This window comes from Coccinella septempunctata, chromosome 6 (assembly GCF_907165205.1).
Source record: "Coccinella septempunctata chromosome 6, icCocSept1.1, whole genome shotgun sequence".
In the NCBI taxonomy this organism is placed as follows: Eukaryota; Metazoa; Arthropoda; class Insecta; order Coleoptera; family Coccinellidae; genus Coccinella; species Coccinella septempunctata.
Window position 1 is genome coordinate 24,184,373 of NC_058194.1, and position 10,311 is coordinate 24,194,683.

At 36.2% G+C, this 10,311-nt stretch overlaps 1 protein-coding gene across 1 annotated transcript in view; it reads right to left on the minus strand.

Moving 5' to 3' along the window:
• LOC123315344 (tyrosine-protein phosphatase non-receptor type 13-like) overlaps nt 1-10,001 on the minus strand; it is a 107,102-nt gene extending 97,101 nt beyond the window's left edge. The window contains exon 1 of the mRNA XM_044901007.1: nt 9,713-10,001. The gene's annotated coding sequence lies outside the window, so the exon portion shown is untranslated. The remainder of the gene's footprint in view (nt 1-9,712) is intronic.
• Between the last annotated feature and the right edge of the window lie 310 nt (nt 10,002-10,311).

Sequence of the window (10,311 nt, forward strand, 5' to 3'; positions counted from 1 at the left end):
GAAGACCTTAAATAGGTTTTCACTAATTTCAATTTGTTGAAAGAACGTTAATATCTAGCTGTGGCAGCTGTAGTTACTGATAAAGTCAAGAATATTCTGAGTGGCCACAAATTTGTATGGATCTGAATCGGCACTATACTTCAATGCTTTCTTGTTTAATTCGCCAAGTAGAAAGCCTTGCAAACATATTTCCTCGAGAAAGCTGTCTTCAGAAACTTCTGGCAAAACACTGAATCTTTATTGGATTTGCACTGAAATATAGTTCAATACTTGAATGAGGTCCTTTTTCAGCTTATTCTTCTAGTCAAAATTAAAATGTTTCATCATCAGCTTCTCCTCCAGGCTATTTTATTTTTCTTCTCTTTTCCTCTTCTCTAACCTCTATCTGTGATAATTTACCAGCTCTCCAGTTCTCCAGGAGCTATTGTTGTCTATGTTCTGAAGGAAATACCCCCGATCGGCTAAGGTTTTGCGCCTCAATCGGTCTCCGATAGTTTTTTTGTAAGTAGATCTCGACATGGCCTTTGTTATCGCGTTGGTTGTTATGCGACGCCACAGCCGTCAATAGAGACGTTCTTTAGAAGGCTGTGGCGACGCATTCTGTTTTCAGACTGATGGTGTGGACTATATCTTAATAATTTATTATTATTAAGTATTTGATTATTATTCGCCAGTCCATGCTGTGGACTACGGACGTTGTTTACAATCCCACCTGTATAGTGTTCGTTTACGTTCACATTAATTTAATTCACACACATAGGTATGTATAATGTGTTTGGCATATTTTTATAATATTATGTTTTGTGTTAAATATTAAATGAAAAATATTCAATTGGACGGAATAGGTACTGTTTTTTTATTATTTTCATTTTGCGCCCCCAGATCGCTAGCGCCCGTGGCGACCGCCTCTCTCGCCACGCCCTCGCTCCGGCCCTGGGAAATATTCAGCTGAAATATAAGTCGTTTATATTCAGATGAAACATTATATGAATTCTCTTACATTGAATATGTTCGCTACCATCTGACGTATTGTGGATTTTAGAATATCAGGGTATAACTATTTGAATGAGCGGACCTGAATTTTAAATAGCACTTCCTGAAACCCTGTCTTCTCTCTCTTTCAAACACATTCGACATTTTCTCAATAAAAATTGATATTAGTTGTGGCAACGGCGTTATGACATTAACGACATTTCATGAGTGCCAACCTTACTCCTTTCTAGTTACAAAGACTTGATAAAATTATTTCATGGCCAACCGACTGCTAAAATAAATGTGAATACAGTATAATAAATAAAAAACTATATTCCGAAATTCATTTTATTCGATAAAACCGTCTTGTAGACAGAACTGAGAATAACATCTTTTATGGCTTTTCAACAGCCTCTATCTTTTAAACCGAGCCGATTCGGAAAAAATGGAACAGGAAAAATGTGATTCTTTTGACCTCAAAAATCCACTGTTAAATGATTTGTAAAAGTCGAAGACTCACCCTGTATATATTCTTTTGATAAAGAACATTACGATAACTGATGGGGTAATACAGAAGGATCACAAATAAAGAAGAATCCGTTGCTTCACTTGTTTTACTGGACATCGCCAGAGCATTTGACAGAGTTTATCATGAAGGTTTGTTTAGTAAATAGTTATTTTCCTATCAAGTGCGGAAAGTGATACTTGCCCGCACGAAACTGCCGTTGCCCGAACGATGCGAAGCAGAGTTCGGGTAAGCAGTTGAGTGCGGGCAAGACACTTTACGCAAGAGTTAGGAACAATATTTTTTCTACAAGCGCTTGAAATATATAAATGTATCCATTTTACGAAACAGATCATATCTCATTTGATTAATTCATATATAATGACAGACGTTATTCTGCATGTCGTTACTAAGGGTTTCTCATCGTTGACGTTCTATGCATAGAAACATGATAGAATTTAATTTACTCTATAATATTTGCGTGCGGGAAAAACCCCTGCTAATCCATTCCGCACGCAAAAACTAGGTGGTTTGATTAGGAGGTATCATCTAAAAAACAGAAGATTTTAAGTCAAATTCGAAGGAAAATTTTTCACAACCAAATATATTGAAAGTGGACTACCATTGAAGACGACGTGAATAAATCAAGCGAAATATCAACTCTGTCAAATCCAATTATTTCATCCACTCAAAGCCCTTCCAACATTCTTCATTTTTCGCTTTCAAGAGTACAAAAATCAATTGTTTCTCCCGGCTTCCTATACAACTTCAGTAAAACTTTCAAGTAAATAAAACTATGCAACCTTATCAGCCACGATTGACTCGAGTCAACAGCTTTCCCAACTTCCAACATAATTTGTTCCCCGCCTGGTGGTAACAAATATTTACGCTCCCTTACGAATTTTAGTGACCGGACCCGTAGATGATCCGTCACAGTTGAAATTTTCCATAATACAGCGGGCGTAGGAGGCTCAGGAAAAGTCAAAAGTTCGACGAAACAAGCGAAGCTAATAAAACTTTTCAACGTCTCGCCTCCCACTCCCCAACCTTGGTTGCCACAAAACTCGTAAAAGTGGAGAACTGTGATGTGAAGATTGAAACATGCAAAGGGTATCTATTTTCACTCGGCGGTAAACGCCCTAGGGGAATATCGAAAAATGATTCTATTTCCCCCTTCAAATATGACACTTTTAAAGATATAGGTACCTATTTATTTTATATAAACAAACACATTTTTCTGGGAGATACTCGTGTCGAGAGTTATCGAAAATCTCGAAAAAGCTGGGGTCAGTTAAAAATTCGTCTAGACAGAACGGTTCCAAGGACTTGACCTTGACCTTCGGAATAATCCTGAAAAGATGTTTTTTTTTTTAATTTCTATTAGCGATAGAAAGACGCAAAACTTCTTGTCGAGCATTTCTCGTCAGACAGTGTTTCTGTGGATGGCAGACTGCAGGCATTCATTCCAAAACGAAATCTCAGTCTTGCCGAGAAAGTCAAACTTCGTCAATATAACTTTGGGCGTAATATTCCGATGGAAATGCGTCCTTTTTGTCATTCGAGTTATGGGGCCCATGGTAATTGCCCCTAACGAGATTAGTTGTCCTCCGCGACCATTCTGGCAGACACTGATGATACTAAATGGTGTTAATTTGATTAATTAGCCTTCGCGATCGATCATATTAGAGTATGCGTCAGTCATAAATTGAAAATCTGATATGCAGTTATGACTGTGGAACGAGCGCTTCAAAATGGACCCAAAATTGACATAAAAAGATGCATTACCGTCATTTCTGGATAGTCTGTCTGCTCTCTGATAATCTCCTTTCTCGGCTAGAACTCTAAGCAGAAACTGGGTTTTGATCAGGATGAAATTGGTCAAGGTTCAAACGGTTCATTTATTCAAACTGGAATTATCGATTACCGTTAAGCTATTCTTACTAAAAATGCATTGGCTCCACCCGAGGCTCCAACTTATTCACATCTTTAGGGGTAGAATGACTTCTTTTGATTTTCGTTCTTTAAAGAAATAAGATTCTGGACATTGTAGAGAATCCATATACCAGAAAATACTTTAGGATGATCACAGAATGAAACTTTCTTGTCGGTAACAATCAGGAAACTACTTTTTGGAAACTATTATAGAGGATGAAGGAGAATTTACAAAATTACCCTAAAATATCAATCATGAAGACATGATAAATAATTGAAGCAATCTCAAAAATTCGAATAGGGTTACATCAAATAACGATATTGTGCAAGAAGAACTCCATCAAGAGAGTAAGGGTTTATGCGTACTGAAGGGGAAGGTTAGGTTTAGGAGTCCCTAACAACTCAAGAAAATAAAAGACTGCCATACTGTACCTCCGCAAAGATTGATCTGTAACAAATCTACCCCAAAAAAACAAATTCTTGTTGGCTGTGGTTTCTGCTATTGGTATTATATCACGAACTAGATTTCTGCTGTTGATGAGTAAGATATGTCAATATTCAAGGAGAGCTCTCTCTTGATCTTGTAAGTATCGCTTTCCCTACACCATTTTTATGGTAATTGGGGTTTTTGATAATATATATAAGTATTGCTTACCGTTCCTTCTCAGGTAAGCTTGTGCTGCCATCGATATTGAGCAATTTTTTCATACGGTGATGGACTAAAACTTTGCCTGTTGATTTCACATTGTTTTCTGAATGGTTGGTTCAAAGATGTATAAGGATGTATTGATATCTAGTTAGCCTAGAATCAGTTCACGCATAAAAAAAATATTGCGTTACCATAGAAACGAACAATAACTCATTAGAAGTGTCAGTGTGAAGATTGAGGTAAGTAAACCAGAATTACGCAATAAATTAAAAGAAAGAAGATGTCCACCAAAATTGTGAAAATCGAAAAATTATCGAGCCATCATCAAATACTTGTATTTAAAAGGGTTAATAGGTTAGCCGATTTACGAAGATATGCTCAATACCCTTGGTGATCAATGTCTTTCGTATGTGACCGTGAAAAATTGGACTGCAAGCTTCAAAAGAGGTAAATTTTCCATTGCAGATGATGACTGATCGGGTAGGCCAGTTTCTGTGTCAGTCCCCGAAAAAATCGATGCAGTTCATGACATGATTTTATCAGACCGTCGAATTGGGCTAAAACGGATATTTGAAGCACTGATTATTTCATACGAACGCGTTCATCATATAGTTCACGTCAATTTGGATATGAGAAAAATTGCTGCAAAATGGATCCCCAAATGTTTGAATGTTTACCAAAAGCGTGCAAGGGTAGAAGCATCGCGTTCGATCTGTGCTCGATTTGAAAGCGATGTAGACGTCTTAAACCGAATTGTTACTACGGATGAGACTTGGGTACATTTCTACGACCCAGAAACAAAGCAACAATCGATGGAATGGCGACACTCTGGTTCTCCAAGACCTAAGAAGTTTCGTGTCCGAATATCTGTTGGAAAAGTTCTTGCTTCAGGTGTTTGGGATTGCCATGGAGTAATCATGATTGATTTTTAGTATAAGGGTAGAACCATATCCGGAGATTACTAGTCGACATTACTGACCACTCTAGGGGAAAAAATCAAAGAGAAAAGACGCGAATCTATCCAAAGGTGTTTTGTTTTTGTAGAACAACGGCCCTGCACAAAAATCTCATATTGCCATGCAAAAAAATTCATGATTTAGGATTTGGTACCGTCGGACTATAATCTCTTTCCTCAACTGAAAAAAATTTAAAAGGTCGTAAATTTTCTTCCAACGAGGACGTAATAAAAGCTGTGGTGGTCTGGTTTGCAGAGCAAGAAGAAACCTTTTTTTGAAAAGTCTAGAGACGTTGCAGGTTCGCTGTAATAAATGTATCCAATTAAGAGGAGAATATGTTGAGTAATAAAATATTTTGACATTGAAATTTTGTTTTGATCTATAGTAGGCTAAGAATTTTTCAATATATCCTCGTATATGGGTAGAGGATTGACTCTTAGTCTATGGATAAGTACGAAGTCGCTACTTGTTGAACCTTGAGAAATATCTTGTTCTTTAGTTATTCAAGATGTGATCAAAAGATTAATTGGAATAGAAAATGTGTTAGTCGCTAATAGACGTCGCCACCTTCGTTATTAGATTGTGACAGATGTTTATTGAAGGACTGAAGCGTTTTATTGTCACGATAACGAATACCCCGAGACTTCTCGGAATCCAGGCTTAATTATTACTCCAGCCGACCTGGAGCGATAAGGAGCGAAGCCTGGAATGAATGACATTCGGTTTCAATTTATGTTCGCAGATTGTGAACCGAGATAGATGAGAGCCCTTTCAAGAAGGGCCCTTGTGATGGCATTACGAGGGCGTATTGAACTTCCAGCGAGGCGCTTCTTGTATGTTCATATTTTTTCTCATATCTCTCCAGAGAATCGTTATTTTTCAACACTGAGAAATGTTTCGTTCCTGAAATTGCATCTACGAGTTTCTGTGCTATATTGTAGCGAATGAAGAGTCGAAGATATGTTTTGTACACATGACATCGCTTCTGATATTTCTGTGTGTATTTTTTCGAAAATATCAAGTTACATTTGATCAACTTGACTAATACTGATAGTGATGCCCACGAGACGAGACTTTACTGCAGTCTCATTTCTATTGTCCGAATATATTATTATTGAACTCGATGTTGAATCTGACACAAAATCGTCTTCGATCAAAGACAAATGTGAAGCACCCATCACAAATCCTTATCCATCTAATAGGATTTGAGCCAACTATGGGTTCTCACCGCTGCATAAGACTGTATTATATCAGTCACATGCAGACATCGTTCCTTTCAACTACAAACAGTAGCACCCCTCTTGGAAACTAACAACTTGATACAATAACTCTGTACTTTGCTTCATTGGCAGCCAGAGGAAAAGGATCTTAATTGTGTGGGCGTATATAAGGGTAAGTTAACTCCGTAAAGCTTAGAGAGGTGATAAACAATGAGTAGTTTTGCGCATAACTTGATGCGTTAACTTAATTTCTTGTGTCTGGATATATACAGTTCTTATGCTAATACGTACTCCGTCCCAACTTCATTGTATACTTCATTAGTCCTTCTGCCCTTTGGGGTTCTTATTTACATAGGTCACTTTTTTAAATTTAGTCATTCAAGACTTGAATTTGGCTTAGTGTTGTGTTACATGGTGTCGAATTACTAACGATAGCTCAACTGTAGAAAATATCGACTTCAACCAAAGATTGTGGATAATTGAAAATATTCTAGCCACAAAGAGCTATTTGGAGAAACTTCTATTTCGCTTCTATTTGGAGGAACTAGTCAAGACTAGAGGAAGGATAAGATTTTCTTTCGTACTAACTTTCGCTTATTCAGTTGCAGTTTGTAGTAGCATATTAAATTTGAATTATTTTATTTTCCACTCTTATCTCCCTAATGCTTCCTGGACAAAGATTTCCTCGATGAAATAAAATTATAATTCTCTCAAGCAAAATACATGCCACTTTCACTTTCATAAAAAGTAATGCGGTACTAACAAAATCCACCCTAAGGACCATTGTTTATCAGCTGCTACTATTTTGTAATGCATTCCTTGCACAAGAATATATTTTCATAATCAAGATAGAAACATCAAATTATTGTGAAAAAACTCCTCTTTTTCCATGTCCACACCAGCCAACCCTGCGTTTTTATGCAGTTTTGTGTAAATATTCATGTCAAATAAAGAGGAAGATATCAGCACGAATGGCTTGGAACAAAAGAATTGGAAGCGAAGCCTGAGGGAAGATTTCAGTCTGGACATCAGAAGAAGACAATGAGTCCTATTACAAAAAAGAGCTGCGCTTTCATGCTTTTCAGCATAGAATATTACAAGTTAACAACTTCGTTTTGCTTCAGTATGGGGATATGAGGAAACGCTTCGTTTGATGTGACCTATATCGTTGGCCGCAGTTTTCCATCTGCCCTGGATTTATTGCCCATCACAAAGCTCAATAAGGTATCCAACGATATTCGGCAATTGAAAAGCGGAGTGTTATTGAAACGTTCAGGGAAACTTTTTCGATGAGGCAATTAACTACAAGTGTACTTGAGAACTCCCTGTGTCTGATATTTTTTCTCTTTCTGCTCCTGGTGATCGACGACATTTCAAAAGTAGAATAATCGAGATAATTTGAGTGGTCAAATTTATAGTGGGAATGGGAAACAATTAAAACTTGTTCAGTTTTGATTTTGAATTGATTGAGGAAAAGATATTGGTATTTACAACTGTGGTGATGATTTTATTTATTCATTCAGCTACTCAGTATATTATACTCACGAACGATGCAATTTTGAAGTTCTCATATCTCTGATGATTTCAAGTACTTTAAATTTTAGTGGTACGCTTTCTTAGGTGGTCTTCTACCACATTGTATACTGTACTGTTTTACCAAAAATTAAAGTGAATCACATTTATTTATACAGGGTAAGCAAACAGTGCTCGATCGGTTGATAACTGTAATGTTAGACTCGGAGAATGTTACCAAATTTGGCTGAATCATCTGTGGGTACTGCAAAAGCAAAAATTAGTTAGATGGTGCAACATTTTGAATTATTTTCATGTTTCATTGCAACTCTTGCTTTTTCAAATTGACACACTGTTTGCTATAATAATATAGGTAGTTCCTTCTGTAAAACCTGGATTCTGGGATGACTCTGATGTCATTCCTCTTTTCTGCTTTTGATCTTACCTGTCAATGAAATACATCAAAATTTTTTTCATACACTGATGTTATGTTTTTCTAGGAAATTGGATACATTAAAAATTCATGCCATCTAAAAGAGCTGAATCTTCAAAATCCAACGATCAAGAAACGAACCGAAATGATTCGGCAGATTCAGACAATGAACTAACTTTTACGAACTGGTTGAAGTCAGATCAGGGAACAGAAAACATAAAACTGTTCGTACTGGGAAATGCTCTAGTTCTGTTCTTCACTATCACACTACCAAAATTATCAGACGCTTTGAATACAATCAACAAGGCTTTGGAAGAATACTATAAGGAATAACAAGGAATGTTCGCTGTATTCTTGAAAGCGATCATATTTTTCACCGTGATGGCATGGTACTCGATGGAAATTATGAAAATGATAGACAGTTATTATGCAGGAAGATTTCAGAGGCATTACTCTGAAATTTTACAGACAGAATCCGACATTTCGAGCGACGCTAAAAAAATTATGGATACAAACGAAATGGTACTGAAGACTATCGATAGTGGAGTGTGTGTTAACAATATTGAATACATTATATCTTCATTTTACATATGTTTTCTATGAAAAATAAAACTATGCCTTATTTTTTAAATTACCAATAATATTTGGATTAGAGTTTATATAAATATAGGAGGATGGAGAGAGCATTCTGAAATAAATTTTCACATCCAGCATATCTCATCCAATTGAATTACGATCAATACTTAAAATTCACATTTGCTTTTATTCTCTCAAAATTCATTAACGATTCAAGCGATGATGAAAATAAATTGAGTGTTTTCCAGTAAATTCATTTCGATCTTCCAATAAAACTGGAAATTATTTCGGAATCGAATGTGCGTCGAATGGTAAGGTAAAGTCTCGGGTAAAGTTGAACAGAATTTTTTGTATTCATTCCATCAACACTTCTGAAAAATGCTTTTACGTAGGGTCATTTGTAAGGTTTCACAAGTCTTCCACTAAAAACGTAGTATAATTTGAGATCTATCAAATTAATCAAAATTCATTGTACACGATAAAAGAGATTCTTGATTAGGATTATAGCGTTCAAAGTAAGCCTTGTTTTGAGAGATACTCTAAAGAAATTTGGCCGGACATAACTTGTACACCCTGTATACAAGATACAATTTAATGAGACACATGAACAAAAATATATTATTTTCAAAGATATTACACATATCTTTGATTATTTTGGTTCAAGAATGGCGATACCGCCTATACTATAAATATCAGCTGTTTGGAATTAAAACAAAAGAATTAATAAAAAATATTGCATTGTATACATGGAAAAATCAGGAGAGCAGGTAAACTTCTCGAATTATTTTTACTGTGAAAACTGCCTTCAAACTGTGAAAAAAATAGGGCCCATAATAGGTATGTAATAAATAAATAAGAAAATGGTTCTTCCTATTTTGATATTACTAAAAATGCGTTTGATTTCGACAACGGTCGTAATGAGCGGCGGAAAAATGGTTAACTGTCGTCTAAACTCACCTTATATCCGTATTCCAAATTTAAGGTTAGAAACACATAAACAAACCCAAACCTGAACCCATTGTTAAATAACGTACCACAAAGTCAATTCTTTGTAACACCCACACAATAACGGACATCGCATATTTCGGTTCGTTCATATATGGCAAAGGATGCACTCCAATTATTAGGAATGTACCAGCAGGTATTTAAAACCGTTCATATTCTCCTTACGAGTGTGTATTTTTATGGAGTACCTGGGTACCACCGGTAGTTCAAACATAATGATGGTACAACAGGGTCATGGTAAGAACCAAGACATCTAGGCAAACAAAGATACATCAGTTCGAATTCTAACCATCTTCAAGTGTTGAAGACAGGTGGTGCGGTGTTGCCAGTGGACCTACTATAAATAGGTACCCATGAGAGAACGTCGTATCGAAACAAATTTTAAATTTCATTCTGAGGAATGTTCAAATGCGGTCCCACCAAGTGCCATAAAATTTATAATTGAAATGATTTTCAGCTTTACTACACTAGTTTTATTATGGTGAACCTATAGTTAAGAGCCCAATGGTACTAACTAATGTACCTATTACCTTTTAGTATTCAACCAATAC